The following is a 13,473-nucleotide window of genomic DNA, read 5'->3' on the forward strand; positions in this document are numbered from 1 at the left end:
TTTTTCACCTGTCAAAAAAAAAAAAAAAAGAAGTTTTTCATTGAGATATCCCAATTTTGACCGAGCAAGTGGCGTGAAGGTACTCTTCACGAAAAGACAGTGTTTGATATAAAAAAGGCCGTTTTGACCTGGAACATTTCGCTCACGGCCATACCACCCTGGACCAGCCCGATCTCGTCTGATCTCGGAAGCCAAGCAGGGTTGGGCCTGGTTAGTACTTGGATGGGAGACCGCCTGGGAATACCAGGTGCTGTGAGCATTTTCACACTTTTTCACCTGTCAAAAAAAAAAAAAAAAGAAGTTTTTCATTGAGATATCCCAATTTTGACCGAGCAAGTGGCGTGAAGGTACTCTTCACGAAAAGACAGTGTTTGATATAAAAAAGGCCGTTTTGACCTGGAACATTTCGCTCACGGCCATACCACCCTGGACCAGCCCGATCTCGTCTGATCTCGGAAGCCAAGCAGGGTTGCGCCTGGTTAGTACTTGGATGGGAGACCGCCTGGGAATACCAGGTGCTGTGAGCATTTTCACACTTTTTCACCTGTCAAAAAAAAAAAAAAAAGAAGTTTTTCATTGAGATATCCCAATTTTGACCGAGCAAGTGGCGTGAAGGTACTCTTCACGAAAAGACAGTGTTTGATATAAAAAAGGCCGTTTTGACCTGGAACATTTCGCTCACGGCCATACCACCCTGGACCAGCCCGATCTCGTCTGATCTCGGAAGCCAAGCAGGGTTGGGCCTGGTTAGTACTTGGATGGGAGACCGCCTGGGAATACCAGGTGCTGTGAGCATTTTCACACTTTTTCACCTGTCAAAAAAAAAAAAAAAAGAAGTTTTTCATTGAGATATCCCAATTTTGACCGAGCAAGTGGCGTGAAGGTACTCTTCACGAAAAGACAGTGTTTGATATAAAAAAGGCCGTTTTGACCTGGAACATTTCGCTCACGGCCATACCACCCTGGACCAGCCCGATCTCGTCTGATCTCGGAAGCCAAGCAGGGTTGGGCCTGGTTAGTACTTGGATGGGAGACCGCCTGGGAATACCAGGTGCTGTGAGCATTTTCACACTTTTTCACCTGTCAAAAAAAAAAAAAAAAAAAAAAAAGAAGTTTTTCATTGAGATATCCCAATTTTGACCGAGCAAGTGGCGTGAAGGTACTCTTCACGAAAAGACAGTGTTTGATGCAAAAAAAGCAATTTATACGAGTTTTGACCTGGAACATTTCGCTCACGGCCATACCACCCTGGACCAGCCCGATCTCGTCTGATCTCGGAAGCCAAGCAGGGTTGGGCCTGGTTAGTACTTGGATGGGAGACCGCCTGGGAATACCAGGTGCTGTGAGCATTTTCACACTTTTTCACCTGTCAAAAAAAAAAAAAAAAGAAGTTTTTCATTGAGATATCCCAATTTTGACCGAGCAAGTGGCGTGAAGGTACTCTTCACGAAAAGACAGTGTTTGATATAAAAAAGGCCGTTTTGACCTGGAACATTTCGCTCACGGCCATACCACCCTGGACCAGCCCGATCTCGTCTGATCTCGGAAGCCAAGCAGGGTTGGGCCTGGTTAGTACTTGGATGGGAGACCGCCTGGGAATACCAGGTGCTGTGAGCATTTTCACACTTTTTCACCTGTCAAAAAAAAAAAAAAAAGAAGTTTTTCATTGAGATATCCCAATTTTGACCGAGCAAGTGGCGTGAAGGTACTCTTCACGAAAAGACAGTGTTTGATATAAAAAAGGCCGTTTTGACCTGGAACATTTCGCTCACGGCCATACCACCCTGGACCAGCCCGATCTCGTCTGATCTCGGAAGCCAAGCAGGGTTGGGCCTGGTTAGTACTTGGATGGGAGACCGCCTGGGAATACCAGGTGCTGTGAGCATTTTCACACTTTTTCACCTGTCAAAAAAAAAAAAAAAAAAAAAAAAGAAGTTTTTCATTGAGATATCCCAATTTTGACCGAGCAAGTGGCGTGAAGGTACTCTTCACGAAAAGACAGTGTTTGATATAAAAAAGGCCGTTTTGACCTGGAACATTTCGCTCACGGCCATACCACCCTGGACCAGCCCGATCTCGTCTGATCTCGGAAGCCAAGCAGGGTTGGGCCTGGTTAGTACTTGGATGGGAGACCGCCTGGGAATACCAGGTGCTGTGAGCATTTTCACACTTTTTCACCTGTCAAAAAAAAAAAAAAAAGAAGTTTTTCATTGAGATATCCCAATTTTGACCGAGCAAGTGGCGTGAAGGTACTCTTCACGAAAAGACAGTGTTTGATATAAAAAAGGCCGTTTTGACCTGGAACATTTCGCTCACGGCCATACCACCCTGGACCAGCCCGATCTCGTCTGATCTCGGAAGCCAAGCAGGGTTGGGCCTGGTTAGTACTTGGATGGGAGACCGCCTGGGAATACCAGGTGCTGTGAGCATTTTCACACTTTTTCACCTGTCAAAAAAAAAAAAAAAAGAAGTTTTTCATTGAGATATCCCAATTTTGACCGAGCAAGTGGCGTGAAGGTACTCTTCACGAAAAGACAGTGTTTGATATAAAAAAGGCCGTTTTGACCTGGAACATTTCGCTCACGGCCATACCACCCTGGACCAGCCCGATCTCGTCTGATCTCGGAAGCCAAGCAGGGTTGCGCCTGGTTAGTACTTGGATGGGAGACCGCCTGGGAATACCAGGTGCTGTGAGCATTTTCACACTTTTTCACCTGTCAAAAAAAAAAAAAAAAGAAGTTTTTCATTGAGATATCCCAATTTTGACCGAGCAAGTGGCGTGAAGGTACTCTTCACGAAAAGACAGTGTTTGATATAAAAAAGGCCGTTTTGACCTGGAACATTTCGCTCACGGCCATACCACCCTGGACCAGCCCGATCTCGTCTGATCTCGGAAGCCAAGCAGGGTTGGGCCTGGTTAGTACTTGGATGGGAGACCGCCTGGGAATACCAGGTGCTGTGAGCATTTTCACACTTTTTCACCTGTCAAAAAAAAAAAAAAAAGAAGTTTTTCATTGAGATATCCCAATTTTGACCGAGCAAGTGGCGTGAAGGTACTCTTCACGAAAAGACAGTGTTTGATATAAAAAAGGCCGTTTTGACCTGGAACATTTCGCTCACGGCCATACCACCCTGGACCAGCCCGATCTCGTCTGATCTCGGAAGCCAAGCAGGGTTGGGCCTGGTTAGTACTTGGATGGGAGACCGCCTGGGAATACCAGGTGCTGTGAGCATTTTCACACTTTTTCACCTGTCAAAAAAAAAAAAAAAAAAAAAAAAAGAAGTTTTTCATTGAGATATCCCAATTTTGACCGAGCAAGTGGCGTGAAGGTACTCTTCACGAAAAGACAGTGTTTGATGCAAAAAAAGCAATTTATACGAGTTTTGACCTGGAACATTTCGCTCACGGCCATACCACCCTGGACCAGCCCGATCTCGTCTGATCTCGGAAGCCAAGCAGGGTTGGGCCTGGTTAGTACTTGGATGGGAGACCGCCTGGGAATACCAGGTGCTGTGAGCATTTTCACACTTTTTCACCTGTCAAAAAAAAAAAAAAAAGAAGTTTTTCATTGAGATATCCCAATTTTGACCGAGCAAGTGGCGTGAAGGTACTCTTCACGAAAAGACAGTGTTTGATATAAAAAAGGCCGTTTTGACCTGGAACATTTCGCTCACGGCCATACCACCCTGGACCAGCCCGATCTCGTCTGATCTCGGAAGCCAAGCAGGGTTGGGCCTGGTTAGTACTTGGATGGGAGACCGCCTGGGAATACCAGGTGCTGTGAGCATTTTCACACTTTTTCACCTGTCAAAAAAAAAAAAAAAAGAAGTTTTTCATTGAGATATCCCAATTTTGACCGAGCAAGTGGCGTGAAGGTACTCTTCACGAAAAGACAGTGTTTGATATAAAAAAGGCCGTTTTGACCTGGAACATTTCGCTCACGGCCATACCACCCTGGACCAGCCCGATCTCGTCTGATCTCGGAAGCCAAGCAGGGTTGGGCCTGGTTAGTACTTGGATGGGAGACCGCCTGGGAATACCAGGTGCTGTGAGCATTTTCACACTTTTTCACCTGTCAAAAAAAAAAAAAAAAAAAAAAAAGAAGTTTTTCATTGAGATATCCCAATTTTGACCGAGCAAGTGGCGTGAAGGTACTCTTCACGAAAAGACAGTGTTTGATATAAAAAAGGCCGTTTTGACCTGGAACATTTCGCTCACGGCCATACCACCCTGGACCAGCCCGATCTCGTCTGATCTCGGAAGCCAAGCAGGGTTGGGCCTGGTTAGTACTTGGATGGGAGACCGCCTGGGAATACCAGGTGCTGTGAGCATTTTCACACTTTTTCACCTGTCAAAAAAAAAAAAAAAAGAAGTTTTTCATTGAGATATCCCAATTTTGACCGAGCAAGTGGCGTGAAGGTACTCTTCACGAAAAGACAGTGTTTGATATAAAAAAGGCCGTTTTGACCTGGAACATTTCGCTCACGGCCATACCACCCTGGACCAGCCCGATCTCGTCTGATCTCGGAAGCCAAGCAGGGTTGGGCCTGGTTAGTACTTGGATGGGAGACCGCCTGGGAATACCAGGTGCTGTGAGCATTTTCACACTTTTTCACCTGTCAAAAAAAAAAAAAAAAGAAGTTTTTCATTGAGATATCCCAATTTTGACCGAGCAAGTGGCGTGAAGGTACTCTTCACGAAAAGACAGTGTTTGATGCAAAAAAAGCAATTTATACGAGTTTTGACCTGGAACATTTCGCTCACGGCCATACCACCCTGGACCAGCCCGATCTCGTCTGATCTCGGAAGCCAAGCAGGGTTGGGCCTGGTTAGTACTTGGATGGGAGACCGCCTGGGAATACCAGGTGCTGTGAGCATTTTCACACTTTTTCACCTGTCAAAAAAAAAAAAAAAAGAAGTTTTTCATTGAGATATCCCAATTTTGACCGAGCAAGTGGCGTGAAGGTACTCTTCACGAAAAGACAGTGTTTGATATAAAAAAGGCCGTTTTGACCTGGAACATTTCGCTCACGGCCATACCACCCTGGACCAGCCCGATCTCGTCTGATCTCGGAAGCCAAGCAGGGTTGGGCCTGGTTAGTACTTGGATGGGAGACCGCCTGGGAATACCAGGTGCTGTGAGCATTTTCACACTTTTTCACCTGTCAAAAAAAAAAAAAAAAGAAGTTTTTCATTGAGATATCCCAATTTTGACCGAGCAAGTGGCGTGAAGGTACTCTTCACGAAAAGACAGTGTTTGATGCAAAAAAAGCAATTTATACGAGTTTTGACCTGGAACATTTCGCTCACGGCCATACCACCCTGGACCAGCCCGATCTCGTCTGATCTCGGAAGCCAAGCAGGGTTGGGCCTGGTTAGTACTTGGATGGGAGACCGCCTGGGAATACCAGGTGCTGTGAGCATTTTCACACTTTTTCACCTGTCAAAAAAAAAAAAAAAAGAAGTTTTTCATTGAGATATCCCAATTTTGACCGAGCAAGTGGCGTGAAGGTACTCTTCACGAAAAGACAGTGTTTGATATAAAAAAGGCCGTTTTGACCTGGAACATTTCGCTCACGGCCATACCACCCTGGACCAGCCCGATCTCGTCTGATCTCGGAAGCCAAGCAGGGTTGGGCCTGGTTAGTACTTGGATGGGAGACCGCCTGGGAATACCAGGTGCTGTGAGCATTTTCACACTTTTTCACCTGTCAAAAAAAAAAAAAAAAGAAGTTTTTCATTGAGATATCCCAATTTTGACCGAGCAAGTGGCGTGAAGGTACTCTTCACGAAAAGACAGTGTTTGATGCAAAAAAAGCAATTTATACGAGTTTTGACCTGGAACATTTCGCTCACGGCCATACCACCCTGGACCAGCCCGATCTCGTCTGATCTCGGAAGCCAAGCAGGGTTGGGCCTGGTTAGTACTTGGATGGGAGACCGCCTGGGAATACCAGGTGCTGTGAGCATTTTCACACTTTTTCACCTGTCAAAAAAAAAAAAAAAAGAAGTTTTTCATTGAGATATCCCAATTTTGACCGAGCAAGTGGCGTGAAGGTACTCTTCACGAAAAGACAGTGTTTGATATAAAAAAGGCCGTTTTGACCTGGAACATTTCGCTCACGGCCATACCACCCTGGACCAGCCCGATCTCGTCTGATCTCGGAAGCCAAGCAGGGTTGGGCCTGGTTAGTACTTGGATGGGAGACCGCCTGGGAATACCAGGTGCTGTGAGCATTTTCACACTTTTTCACCTGTCAAAAAAAAAAAAAAAAGAAGTTTTTCATTGAGATATCCCAATTTTGACCGAGCAAGTGGCGTGAAGGTACTCTTCACGAAAAGACAGTGTTTGATATAAAAAAGGCCGTTTTGACCTGGAACATTTCGCTCACGGCCATACCACCCTGGACCAGCCCGATCTCGTCTGATCTCGGAAGCCAAGCAGGGTTGGGCCTGGTTAGTACTTGGATGGGAGACCGCCTGGGAATACCAGGTGCTGTGAGCATTTTCACACTTTTTCACCTGTCAAAAAAAAAAAAAAAAGAAGTTTTTCATTGAGATATCCCAATTTTGACCGAGCAAGTGGCGTGAAGGTACTCTTCACGAAAAGACAGTGTTTGATATAAAAAAGGCCGTTTTGACCTGGAACATTTCGCTCACGGCCATACCACCCTGGACCAGCCCGATCTCGTCTGATCTCGGAAGCCAAGCAGGGTTGCGCCTGGTTAGTACTTGGATGGGAGACCGCCTGGGAATACCAGGTGCTGTGAGCATTTTCACACTTTTTCACCTGTCAAAAAAAAAAAAAAAAGAAGTTTTTCATTGAGATATCCCAATTTTGACCGAGCAAGTGGCGTGAAGGTACTCTTCACGAAAAGACAGTGTTTGATATAAAAAAGGCCGTTTTGACCTGGAACATTTCGCTCACGGCCATACCACCCTGGACCAGCCCGATCTCGTCTGATCTCGGAAGCCAAGCAGGGTTGGGCCTGGTTAGTACTTGGATGGGAGACCGCCTGGGAATACCAGGTGCTGTGAGCATTTTCACACTTTTTCACCTGTCAAAAAAAAAAAAAAAAGAAGTTTTTCATTGAGATATCCCAATTTTGACCGAGCAAGTGGCGTGAAGGTACTCTTCACGAAAAGACAGTGTTTGATATAAAAAAGGCCGTTTTGACCTGGAACATTTCGCTCACGGCCATACCACCCTGGACCAGCCCGATCTCGTCTGATCTCGGAAGCCAAGCAGGGTTGGGCCTGGTTAGTACTTGGATGGGAGACCGCCTGGGAATACCAGGTGCTGTGAGCATTTTCACACTTTTTCACCTGTCAAAAAAAAAAAAAAAAAAAAAAAAAGAAGTTTTTCATTGAGATATCCCAATTTTGACCGAGCAAGTGGCGTGAAGGTACTCTTCACGAAAAGACAGTGTTTGATGCAAAAAAAGCAATTTATACGAGTTTTGACCTGGAACATTTCGCTCACGGCCATACCACCCTGGACCAGCCCGATCTCGTCTGATCTCGGAAGCCAAGCAGGGTTGGGCCTGGTTAGTACTTGGATGGGAGACCGCCTGGGAATACCAGGTGCTGTGAGCATTTTCACACTTTTTCACCTGTCAAAAAAAAAAAAAAAAGAAGTTTTTCATTGAGATATCCCAATTTTGACCGAGCAAGTGGCGTGAAGGTACTCTTCACGAAAAGACAGTGTTTGATATAAAAAAGGCCGTTTTGACCTGGAACATTTCGCTCACGGCCATACCACCCTGGACCAGCCCGATCTCGTCTGATCTCGGAAGCCAAGCAGGGTTGGGCCTGGTTAGTACTTGGATGGGAGACCGCCTGGGAATACCAGGTGCTGTGAGCATTTTCACACTTTTTCACCTGTCAAAAAAAAAAAAAAAAGAAGTTTTTCATTGAGATATCCCAATTTTGACCGAGCAAGTGGCGTGAAGGTACTCTTCACGAAAAGACAGTGTTTGATATAAAAAAGGCCGTTTTGACCTGGAACATTTCGCTCACGGCCATACCACCCTGGACCAGCCCGATCTCGTCTGATCTCGGAAGCCAAGCAGGGTTGGGCCTGGTTAGTACTTGGATGGGAGACCGCCTGGGAATACCAGGTGCTGTGAGCATTTTCACACTTTTTCACCTGTCAAAAAAAAAAAAAAAAAAAAAAAAGAAGTTTTTCATTGAGATATCCCAATTTTGACCGAGCAAGTGGCGTGAAGGTACTCTTCACGAAAAGACAGTGTTTGATATAAAAAAGGCCGTTTTGACCTGGAACATTTCGCTCACGGCCATACCACCCTGGACCAGCCCGATCTCGTCTGATCTCGGAAGCCAAGCAGGGTTGGGCCTGGTTAGTACTTGGATGGGAGACCGCCTGGGAATACCAGGTGCTGTGAGCATTTTCACACTTTTTCACCTGTCAAAAAAAAAAAAAAAAGAAGTTTTTCATTGAGATATCCCAATTTTGACCGAGCAAGTGGCGTGAAGGTACTCTTCACGAAAAGACAGTGTTTGATATAAAAAAGGCCGTTTTGACCTGGAACATTTCGCTCACGGCCATACCACCCTGGACCAGCCCGATCTCGTCTGATCTCGGAAGCCAAGCAGGGTTGGGCCTGGTTAGTACTTGGATGGGAGACCGCCTGGGAATACCAGGTGCTGTGAGCATTTTCACACTTTTTCACCTGTCAAAAAAAAAAAAAAAAGAAGTTTTTCATTGAGATATCCCAATTTTGACCGAGCAAGTGGCGTGAAGGTACTCTTCACGAAAAGACAGTGTTTGATGCAAAAAAAGCAATTTATACGAGTTTTGACCTGGAACATTTCGCTCACGGCCATACCACCCTGGACCAGCCCGATCTCGTCTGATCTCGGAAGCCAAGCAGGGTTGGGCCTGGTTAGTACTTGGATGGGAGACCGCCTGGGAATACCAGGTGCTGTGAGCATTTTCACACTTTTTCACCTGTCAAAAAAAAAAAAAAAAGAAGTTTTTCATTGAGATATCCCAATTTTGACCGAGCAAGTGGCGTGAAGGTACTCTTCACGAAAAGACAGTGTTTGATATAAAAAAGGCCGTTTTGACCTGGAACATTTCGCTCACGGCCATACCACCCTGGACCAGCCCGATCTCGTCTGATCTCGGAAGCCAAGCAGGGTTGGGCCTGGTTAGTACTTGGATGGGAGACCGCCTGGGAATACCAGGTGCTGTGAGCATTTTCACACTTTTTCACCTGTCAAAAAAAAAAAAAAAAGAAGTTTTTCATTGAGATATCCCAATTTTGACCGAGCAAGTGGCGTGAAGGTACTCTTCACGAAAAGACAGTGTTTGATGCAAAAAAAGCAATTTATACGAGTTTTGACCTGGAACATTTCGCTCACGGCCATACCACCCTGGACCAGCCCGATCTCGTCTGATCTCGGAAGCCAAGCAGGGTTGGGCCTGGTTAGTACTTGGATGGGAGACCGCCTGGGAATACCAGGTGCTGTGAGCATTTTCACACTTTTTCACCTGTCAAAAAAAAAAAAAAAAGAAGTTTTTCATTGAGATATCCCAATTTTGACCGAGCAAGTGGCGTGAAGGTACTCTTCACGAAAAGACAGTGTTTGATATAAAAAAGGCCGTTTTGACCTGGAACATTTCGCTCACGGCCATACCACCCTGGACCAGCCCGATCTCGTCTGATCTCGGAAGCCAAGCAGGGTTGGGCCTGGTTAGTACTTGGATGGGAGACCGCCTGGGAATACCAGGTGCTGTGAGCATTTTCACACTTTTTCACCTGTCAAAAAAAAAAAAAAAAGAAGTTTTTCATTGAGATATCCCAATTTTGACCGAGCAAGTGGCGTGAAGGTACTCTTCACGAAAAGACAGTGTTTGATGCAAAAAAAGCAATTTATACGAGTTTTGACCTGGAACATTTCGCTCACGGCCATACCACCCTGGACCAGCCCGATCTCGTCTGATCTCGGAAGCCAAGCAGGGTTGGGCCTGGTTAGTACTTGGATGGGAGACCGCCTGGGAATACCAGGTGCTGTGAGCATTTTCACACTTTTTCACCTGTCAAAAAAAAAAAAAAAAAAAAAAAAAGAAGTTTTTCATTGAGATATCCCAATTTTGACCGAGCAAGTGGCGTGAAGGTACTCTTCACGAAAAGACAGTGTTTGATGCAAAAAAAGCAATTTATACGAGTTTTGACCTGGAACATTTCGCTCACGGCCATACCACCCTGGACCAGCCCGATCTCGTCTGATCTCGGAAGCCAAGCAGGGTTGGGCCTGGTTAGTACTTGGATGGGAGACCGCCTGGGAATACCAGGTGCTGTGAGCATTTTCACACTTTTTCACCTGTCAAAAAAAAAAAAAAAAGAAGTTTTTCATTGAGATATCCCAATTTTGACCGAGCAAGTGGCGTGAAGGTACTCTTCACGAAAAGACAGTGTTTGATATAAAAAAGGCCGTTTTGACCTGGAACATTTCGCTCACGGCCATACCACCCTGGACCAGCCCGATCTCGTCTGATCTCGGAAGCCAAGCAGGGTTGGGCCTGGTTAGTACTTGGATGGGAGACCGCCTGGGAATACCAGGTGCTGTGAGCATTTTCACACTTTTTCACCTGTCAAAAAAAAAAAAAAAAGAAGTTTTTCATTGAGATATCCCAATTTTGACCGAGCAAGTGGCGTGAAGGTACTCTTCACGAAAAGACAGTGTTTGATATAAAAAAGGCCGTTTTGACCTGGAACATTTCGCTCACGGCCATACCACCCTGGACCAGCCCGATCTCGTCTGATCTCGGAAGCCAAGCAGGGTTGGGCCTGGTTAGTACTTGGATGGGAGACCGCCTGGGAATACCAGGTGCTGTGAGCATTTTCACACTTTTTCACCTGTCAAAAAAAAAAAAAAAAGAAGTTTTTCATTGAGATATCCCAATTTTGACCGAGCAAGTGGCGTGAAGGTACTCTTCACGAAAAGACAGTGTTTGATATAAAAAAGGCCGTTTTGACCTGGAACATTTCGCTCACGGCCATACCACCCTGGACCAGCCCGATCTCGTCTGATCTCGGAAGCCAAGCAGGGTTGGGCCTGGTTAGTACTTGGATGGGAGACCGCCTGGGAATACCAGGTGCTGTGAGCATTTTCACACTTTTTCACCTGTCAAAAAAAAAAAAAAAAGAAGTTTTTCATTGAGATATCCCAATTTTGACCGAGCAAGTGGCGTGAAGGTACTCTTCACGAAAAGACAGTGTTTGATATAAAAAAGGCCGTTTTGACCTGGAACATTTCGCTCACGGCCATACCACCCTGGACCAGCCCGATCTCGTCTGATCTCGGAAGCCAAGCAGGGTTGGGCCTGGTTAGTACTTGGATGGGAGACCGCCTGGGAATACCAGGTGCTGTGAGCATTTTCACACTTTTTCACCTGTCAAAAAAAAAAAAAAAAGAAGTTTTTCATTGAGATATCCCAATTTTGACCGAGCAAGTGGCGTGAAGGTACTCTTCACGAAAAGACAGTGTTTGATATAAAAAAGGCCGTTTTGATTTGGAACATTTCGCTCACGGCCATACCACCCTGGACCAGCCCGATCTCGTCTGATCTCGGAAGCCAAGCAGGGTTGGGCCTGGTTAGTACTTGGATGGGAGACCGCCTGGGAATACCAGGTGCTGTGAGCATTTTCACACTTTTTCACCTGTCAAAAAAAAAAAAAAAAAAAAAAAAAAGAAGTTTTTCATTGAGATATCCCAATTTTGACCGAGCAAGTGGCGTGAAGGTACTCTTCACGAAAAGACAGTGTTTGATGCAAAAAAAGCAATTTATACGAGTTTTGACCTGGAACATTTCGCTCACGGCCATACCACCCTGGACCAGCCCGATCTCGTCTGATCTCGGAAGCCAAGCAGGGTTGGGCCTGGTTAGTACTTGGATGGGAGACCGCCTGGGAATACCAGGTGCTGTGAGCATTTTCACACTTTTTCACCTGTCAAAAAAAAAAAAAAAAGAAGTTTTTCATTGAGATATCCCAATTTTGACCGAGCAAGTGGCGTGAAGGTACTCTTCACGAAAAGACAGTGTTTGATATAAAAAAGGCCGTTTTGACCTGGAACATTTCGCTCACGGCCATACCACCCTGGACCAGCCCGATCTCGTCTGATCTCGGAAGCCAAGCAGGGTTGGGCCTGGTTAGTACTTGGATGGGAGACCGCCTGGGAATACCAGGTGCTGTGAGCATTTTCACACTTTTTCACCTGTCAAAAAAAAAAAAAAAAGAAGTTTTTCATTGAGATATCCCAATTTTGACCGAGCAAGTGGCGTGAAGGTACTCTTCACGAAAAGACAGTGTTTGATGCAAAAAAAGCAATTTATACGAGTTTTGACCTGGAACATTTCGCTCACGGCCATACCACCCTGGACCAGCCCGATCTCGTCTGATCTCGGAAGCCAAGCAGGGTTGGGCCTGGTTAGTACTTGGATGGGAGACCGCCTGGGAATACCAGGTGCTGTGAGCATTTTCACACTTTTTCACCTGTCAAAAAAAAAAAAAAAAGAAGTTTTTCATTGAGATATCCCAATTTTGACCGAGCAAGTGGCGTGAAGGTACTCTTCACGAAAAGACAGTGTTTGATATAAAAAAGGCCGTTTTGACCTGGAACATTTCGCTCACGGCCATACCACCCTGGACCAGCCCGATCTCGTCTGATCTCGGAAGCCAAGCAGGGTTGGGCCTGGTTAGTACTTGGATGGGAGACCGCCTGGGAATACCAGGTGCTGTGAGCATTTTCACACTTTTTCACCTGTCAAAAAAAAAAAAAAAAGAAGTTTTTCATTGAGATATCCCAATTTTGACCGAGCAAGTGGCGTGAAGGTACTCTTCACGAAAAGACAGTGTTTGATGCAAAAAAAGCAATTTATACGAGTTTTGACCTGGAACATTTCGCTCACGGCCATACCACCCTGGACCAGCCCGATCTCGTCTGATCTCGGAAGCCAAGCAGGGTTGGGCCTGGTTAGTACTTGGATGGGAGACCGCCTGGGAATACCAGGTGCTGTGAGCATTTTCACACTTTTTCACCTGTCAAAAAAAAAAAAAAAAAAAAAAAAAAGAAGTTTTTCATTGAGATATCCCAATTTTGACCGAGCAAGTGGCGTGAAGGTACTCTTCACGAAAAGACAGTGTTTGATGCAAAAAAAGCAATTTATACGAGTTTTGACCTGGAACATTTCGCTCACGGCCATACCACCCTGGACCAGCCCGATCTCGTCTGATCTCGGAAGCCAAGCAGGGTTGGGCCTGGTTAGTACTTGGATGGGAGACCGCCTGGGAATACCAGGTGCTGTGAGCATTTTCACACTTTTTCACCTGTCAAAAAAAAAAAAAAAAGAAGTTTTTCATTGAGATATCCCAATTTTGACCGAGCAAGTGGCGTGAAGGTACTCTTCACGAAAAGACAGTGTTTGATATAAAAAAGGCCGT

The 13,473-nt window shown here is 45.6% G+C and overlaps 49 non-coding genes across 49 annotated transcripts; all 49 read left to right on the forward strand.

Moving 5' to 3' along the window:
- Positions 1 to 140: 140 nt before the first annotated feature.
- On the forward strand, positions 141 to 259 carry LOC140376678 (5S ribosomal RNA). The gene has a single exon (XR_011929850.1). It is a non-coding gene; the product is annotated as a 5S ribosomal RNA (ribosomal RNA).
- Positions 260 to 408: 149 nt separating this feature from the next.
- LOC140376874 (5S ribosomal RNA) lies at positions 409 to 527 on the forward strand. The gene has a single exon (XR_011930036.1). It is a non-coding gene; the product is annotated as a 5S ribosomal RNA (ribosomal RNA).
- A 149-nt stretch (positions 528 to 676) lies between these two features.
- LOC140376679 (5S ribosomal RNA) lies at positions 677 to 795 on the forward strand. The gene has a single exon (XR_011929851.1). It is a non-coding gene; the product is annotated as a 5S ribosomal RNA (ribosomal RNA).
- A 149-nt stretch (positions 796 to 944) lies between these two features.
- Positions 945 to 1,063, forward strand: LOC140376680 (5S ribosomal RNA). The gene has a single exon (XR_011929852.1). It is a non-coding gene; the product is annotated as a 5S ribosomal RNA (ribosomal RNA).
- A 167-nt stretch (positions 1,064 to 1,230) lies between these two features.
- Positions 1,231 to 1,349, forward strand: LOC140376681 (5S ribosomal RNA). The gene has a single exon (XR_011929853.1). It is a non-coding gene; the product is annotated as a 5S ribosomal RNA (ribosomal RNA).
- A 149-nt stretch (positions 1,350 to 1,498) lies between these two features.
- Positions 1,499 to 1,617, forward strand: LOC140376682 (5S ribosomal RNA). Its single transcript, XR_011929854.1, has one exon. It is a non-coding gene; the product is annotated as a 5S ribosomal RNA (ribosomal RNA).
- Positions 1,618 to 1,766: 149 nt separating this feature from the next.
- On the forward strand, positions 1,767 to 1,885 carry LOC140376683 (5S ribosomal RNA). Its single transcript, XR_011929855.1, has one exon. It is a non-coding gene; the product is annotated as a 5S ribosomal RNA (ribosomal RNA).
- A 157-nt stretch (positions 1,886 to 2,042) lies between these two features.
- Positions 2,043 to 2,161, forward strand: LOC140376686 (5S ribosomal RNA). Its single transcript, XR_011929857.1, has one exon. It is a non-coding gene; the product is annotated as a 5S ribosomal RNA (ribosomal RNA).
- Positions 2,162 to 2,310: 149 nt separating this feature from the next.
- Positions 2,311 to 2,429, forward strand: LOC140376687 (5S ribosomal RNA). Its single transcript, XR_011929858.1, has one exon. It is a non-coding gene; the product is annotated as a 5S ribosomal RNA (ribosomal RNA).
- Positions 2,430 to 2,578: 149 nt separating this feature from the next.
- Positions 2,579 to 2,697, forward strand: LOC140376875 (5S ribosomal RNA). The gene has a single exon (XR_011930037.1). It is a non-coding gene; the product is annotated as a 5S ribosomal RNA (ribosomal RNA).
- A 149-nt stretch (positions 2,698 to 2,846) lies between these two features.
- LOC140376688 (5S ribosomal RNA) lies at positions 2,847 to 2,965 on the forward strand. Its single transcript, XR_011929859.1, has one exon. It is a non-coding gene; the product is annotated as a 5S ribosomal RNA (ribosomal RNA).
- Positions 2,966 to 3,114: 149 nt separating this feature from the next.
- LOC140376689 (5S ribosomal RNA) lies at positions 3,115 to 3,233 on the forward strand. Its single transcript, XR_011929860.1, has one exon. It is a non-coding gene; the product is annotated as a 5S ribosomal RNA (ribosomal RNA).
- Positions 3,234 to 3,401: 168 nt separating this feature from the next.
- Positions 3,402 to 3,520, forward strand: LOC140376690 (5S ribosomal RNA). The gene has a single exon (XR_011929861.1). It is a non-coding gene; the product is annotated as a 5S ribosomal RNA (ribosomal RNA).
- Positions 3,521 to 3,669: 149 nt separating this feature from the next.
- Positions 3,670 to 3,788, forward strand: LOC140376691 (5S ribosomal RNA). Its single transcript, XR_011929862.1, has one exon. It is a non-coding gene; the product is annotated as a 5S ribosomal RNA (ribosomal RNA).
- Positions 3,789 to 3,937: 149 nt separating this feature from the next.
- On the forward strand, positions 3,938 to 4,056 carry LOC140376692 (5S ribosomal RNA). Its single transcript, XR_011929863.1, has one exon. It is a non-coding gene; the product is annotated as a 5S ribosomal RNA (ribosomal RNA).
- A 157-nt stretch (positions 4,057 to 4,213) lies between these two features.
- On the forward strand, positions 4,214 to 4,332 carry LOC140376693 (5S ribosomal RNA). The gene has a single exon (XR_011929864.1). It is a non-coding gene; the product is annotated as a 5S ribosomal RNA (ribosomal RNA).
- A 149-nt stretch (positions 4,333 to 4,481) lies between these two features.
- LOC140376694 (5S ribosomal RNA) lies at positions 4,482 to 4,600 on the forward strand. The gene has a single exon (XR_011929865.1). It is a non-coding gene; the product is annotated as a 5S ribosomal RNA (ribosomal RNA).
- A 159-nt stretch (positions 4,601 to 4,759) lies between these two features.
- LOC140376695 (5S ribosomal RNA) lies at positions 4,760 to 4,878 on the forward strand. The gene has a single exon (XR_011929866.1). It is a non-coding gene; the product is annotated as a 5S ribosomal RNA (ribosomal RNA).
- Positions 4,879 to 5,027: 149 nt separating this feature from the next.
- On the forward strand, positions 5,028 to 5,146 carry LOC140376697 (5S ribosomal RNA). Its single transcript, XR_011929868.1, has one exon. It is a non-coding gene; the product is annotated as a 5S ribosomal RNA (ribosomal RNA).
- A 159-nt stretch (positions 5,147 to 5,305) lies between these two features.
- Positions 5,306 to 5,424, forward strand: LOC140376698 (5S ribosomal RNA). Its single transcript, XR_011929869.1, has one exon. It is a non-coding gene; the product is annotated as a 5S ribosomal RNA (ribosomal RNA).
- A 149-nt stretch (positions 5,425 to 5,573) lies between these two features.
- On the forward strand, positions 5,574 to 5,692 carry LOC140376699 (5S ribosomal RNA). Its single transcript, XR_011929870.1, has one exon. It is a non-coding gene; the product is annotated as a 5S ribosomal RNA (ribosomal RNA).
- A 159-nt stretch (positions 5,693 to 5,851) lies between these two features.
- Positions 5,852 to 5,970, forward strand: LOC140376700 (5S ribosomal RNA). Its single transcript, XR_011929871.1, has one exon. It is a non-coding gene; the product is annotated as a 5S ribosomal RNA (ribosomal RNA).
- A 149-nt stretch (positions 5,971 to 6,119) lies between these two features.
- LOC140376702 (5S ribosomal RNA) lies at positions 6,120 to 6,238 on the forward strand. Its single transcript, XR_011929872.1, has one exon. It is a non-coding gene; the product is annotated as a 5S ribosomal RNA (ribosomal RNA).
- Positions 6,239 to 6,387: 149 nt separating this feature from the next.
- LOC140376703 (5S ribosomal RNA) lies at positions 6,388 to 6,506 on the forward strand. The gene has a single exon (XR_011929873.1). It is a non-coding gene; the product is annotated as a 5S ribosomal RNA (ribosomal RNA).
- A 149-nt stretch (positions 6,507 to 6,655) lies between these two features.
- Positions 6,656 to 6,774, forward strand: LOC140376876 (5S ribosomal RNA). Its single transcript, XR_011930038.1, has one exon. It is a non-coding gene; the product is annotated as a 5S ribosomal RNA (ribosomal RNA).
- Positions 6,775 to 6,923: 149 nt separating this feature from the next.
- LOC140376704 (5S ribosomal RNA) lies at positions 6,924 to 7,042 on the forward strand. Its single transcript, XR_011929874.1, has one exon. It is a non-coding gene; the product is annotated as a 5S ribosomal RNA (ribosomal RNA).
- Positions 7,043 to 7,191: 149 nt separating this feature from the next.
- LOC140376705 (5S ribosomal RNA) lies at positions 7,192 to 7,310 on the forward strand. The gene has a single exon (XR_011929875.1). It is a non-coding gene; the product is annotated as a 5S ribosomal RNA (ribosomal RNA).
- A 168-nt stretch (positions 7,311 to 7,478) lies between these two features.
- LOC140376706 (5S ribosomal RNA) lies at positions 7,479 to 7,597 on the forward strand. Its single transcript, XR_011929876.1, has one exon. It is a non-coding gene; the product is annotated as a 5S ribosomal RNA (ribosomal RNA).
- Positions 7,598 to 7,746: 149 nt separating this feature from the next.
- LOC140376707 (5S ribosomal RNA) lies at positions 7,747 to 7,865 on the forward strand. Its single transcript, XR_011929877.1, has one exon. It is a non-coding gene; the product is annotated as a 5S ribosomal RNA (ribosomal RNA).
- A 149-nt stretch (positions 7,866 to 8,014) lies between these two features.
- LOC140376709 (5S ribosomal RNA) lies at positions 8,015 to 8,133 on the forward strand. Its single transcript, XR_011929879.1, has one exon. It is a non-coding gene; the product is annotated as a 5S ribosomal RNA (ribosomal RNA).
- Positions 8,134 to 8,290: 157 nt separating this feature from the next.
- Positions 8,291 to 8,409, forward strand: LOC140376710 (5S ribosomal RNA). The gene has a single exon (XR_011929880.1). It is a non-coding gene; the product is annotated as a 5S ribosomal RNA (ribosomal RNA).
- Positions 8,410 to 8,558: 149 nt separating this feature from the next.
- Positions 8,559 to 8,677, forward strand: LOC140376711 (5S ribosomal RNA). Its single transcript, XR_011929881.1, has one exon. It is a non-coding gene; the product is annotated as a 5S ribosomal RNA (ribosomal RNA).
- A 159-nt stretch (positions 8,678 to 8,836) lies between these two features.
- Positions 8,837 to 8,955, forward strand: LOC140376712 (5S ribosomal RNA). The gene has a single exon (XR_011929882.1). It is a non-coding gene; the product is annotated as a 5S ribosomal RNA (ribosomal RNA).
- A 149-nt stretch (positions 8,956 to 9,104) lies between these two features.
- On the forward strand, positions 9,105 to 9,223 carry LOC140376713 (5S ribosomal RNA). The gene has a single exon (XR_011929883.1). It is a non-coding gene; the product is annotated as a 5S ribosomal RNA (ribosomal RNA).
- A 159-nt stretch (positions 9,224 to 9,382) lies between these two features.
- LOC140376714 (5S ribosomal RNA) lies at positions 9,383 to 9,501 on the forward strand. Its single transcript, XR_011929884.1, has one exon. It is a non-coding gene; the product is annotated as a 5S ribosomal RNA (ribosomal RNA).
- A 149-nt stretch (positions 9,502 to 9,650) lies between these two features.
- LOC140376715 (5S ribosomal RNA) lies at positions 9,651 to 9,769 on the forward strand. Its single transcript, XR_011929885.1, has one exon. It is a non-coding gene; the product is annotated as a 5S ribosomal RNA (ribosomal RNA).
- A 159-nt stretch (positions 9,770 to 9,928) lies between these two features.
- Positions 9,929 to 10,047, forward strand: LOC140376716 (5S ribosomal RNA). The gene has a single exon (XR_011929886.1). It is a non-coding gene; the product is annotated as a 5S ribosomal RNA (ribosomal RNA).
- A 168-nt stretch (positions 10,048 to 10,215) lies between these two features.
- Positions 10,216 to 10,334, forward strand: LOC140376718 (5S ribosomal RNA). The gene has a single exon (XR_011929887.1). It is a non-coding gene; the product is annotated as a 5S ribosomal RNA (ribosomal RNA).
- A 149-nt stretch (positions 10,335 to 10,483) lies between these two features.
- On the forward strand, positions 10,484 to 10,602 carry LOC140376719 (5S ribosomal RNA). The gene has a single exon (XR_011929888.1). It is a non-coding gene; the product is annotated as a 5S ribosomal RNA (ribosomal RNA).
- Positions 10,603 to 10,751: 149 nt separating this feature from the next.
- On the forward strand, positions 10,752 to 10,870 carry LOC140376721 (5S ribosomal RNA). Its single transcript, XR_011929890.1, has one exon. It is a non-coding gene; the product is annotated as a 5S ribosomal RNA (ribosomal RNA).
- Positions 10,871 to 11,019: 149 nt separating this feature from the next.
- Positions 11,020 to 11,138, forward strand: LOC140376722 (5S ribosomal RNA). The gene has a single exon (XR_011929891.1). It is a non-coding gene; the product is annotated as a 5S ribosomal RNA (ribosomal RNA).
- A 149-nt stretch (positions 11,139 to 11,287) lies between these two features.
- Positions 11,288 to 11,406, forward strand: LOC140376723 (5S ribosomal RNA). The gene has a single exon (XR_011929892.1). It is a non-coding gene; the product is annotated as a 5S ribosomal RNA (ribosomal RNA).
- A 149-nt stretch (positions 11,407 to 11,555) lies between these two features.
- Positions 11,556 to 11,674, forward strand: LOC140376724 (5S ribosomal RNA). Its single transcript, XR_011929893.1, has one exon. It is a non-coding gene; the product is annotated as a 5S ribosomal RNA (ribosomal RNA).
- A 169-nt stretch (positions 11,675 to 11,843) lies between these two features.
- On the forward strand, positions 11,844 to 11,962 carry LOC140376725 (5S ribosomal RNA). The gene has a single exon (XR_011929894.1). It is a non-coding gene; the product is annotated as a 5S ribosomal RNA (ribosomal RNA).
- Positions 11,963 to 12,111: 149 nt separating this feature from the next.
- Positions 12,112 to 12,230, forward strand: LOC140376726 (5S ribosomal RNA). The gene has a single exon (XR_011929895.1). It is a non-coding gene; the product is annotated as a 5S ribosomal RNA (ribosomal RNA).
- Positions 12,231 to 12,389: 159 nt separating this feature from the next.
- On the forward strand, positions 12,390 to 12,508 carry LOC140376727 (5S ribosomal RNA). The gene has a single exon (XR_011929896.1). It is a non-coding gene; the product is annotated as a 5S ribosomal RNA (ribosomal RNA).
- A 149-nt stretch (positions 12,509 to 12,657) lies between these two features.
- Positions 12,658 to 12,776, forward strand: LOC140376728 (5S ribosomal RNA). Its single transcript, XR_011929897.1, has one exon. It is a non-coding gene; the product is annotated as a 5S ribosomal RNA (ribosomal RNA).
- Positions 12,777 to 12,935: 159 nt separating this feature from the next.
- Positions 12,936 to 13,054, forward strand: LOC140376729 (5S ribosomal RNA). The gene has a single exon (XR_011929898.1). It is a non-coding gene; the product is annotated as a 5S ribosomal RNA (ribosomal RNA).
- A 169-nt stretch (positions 13,055 to 13,223) lies between these two features.
- On the forward strand, positions 13,224 to 13,342 carry LOC140376730 (5S ribosomal RNA). The gene has a single exon (XR_011929899.1). It is a non-coding gene; the product is annotated as a 5S ribosomal RNA (ribosomal RNA).
- The last annotated feature ends 131 nt before the right edge of the window (positions 13,343 to 13,473 follow it).

This window comes from Eucyclogobius newberryi, unplaced genomic scaffold (assembly GCF_026437365.1).
Source record: "Eucyclogobius newberryi isolate DKJ021-1_F unplaced genomic scaffold, fEucNew1.0.hap1 SCAF_380, whole genome shotgun sequence".
Taxonomy (NCBI): Eukaryota; Metazoa; Chordata; class Actinopteri; order Gobiiformes; family Gobiidae; genus Eucyclogobius; species Eucyclogobius newberryi.